Source organism: Sinocyclocheilus grahami, unplaced genomic scaffold (genome assembly GCF_001515645.1).
Source record: "Sinocyclocheilus grahami isolate Dianchi unplaced genomic scaffold, SAMN03320097.WGS_v1.1 scaffold2845.1, whole genome shotgun sequence".
In the NCBI taxonomy this organism is placed as follows: Eukaryota; Metazoa; Chordata; class Actinopteri; order Cypriniformes; family Cyprinidae; genus Sinocyclocheilus; species Sinocyclocheilus grahami.
Window position 1 is genome coordinate 15752 of NW_015508020.1, and position 219 is coordinate 15970.

Genomic DNA, 219 nt, shown 5'->3' on the forward strand with positions numbered 1-219 from the left:
TGAGAGAGAGAGAGTGTGTGTGAGAGAGAGAGAGTGTGTGAGAGAGAGAGAGTGTGTGTGACAGAGAGAGTGTGTGTGACAGAGAGAGTGTGTGTGACAGAGAGAGTGTGTGTGACAGAGAGTGTGTGTGTGTGACAGAGAGTGTGTGTGTGAGACAGAGAGTGTGTGTGTGACAGAGTGTGTGTGTGTGAGAGAGTGTGTGAGAGAGAGAGTGTGTGT

General features: G+C 49.8%; 1 protein-coding gene across 1 annotated transcript in view; it reads left to right on the top strand.

Moving 5' to 3' along the window:
* LOC107575731 (procollagen-lysine,2-oxoglutarate 5-dioxygenase 3-like) overlaps positions 1–219 on the top strand; it is a 24645-nt gene that overhangs the window by 14415 nt on the left and 10011 nt on the right. The window lies entirely within an intron of this gene.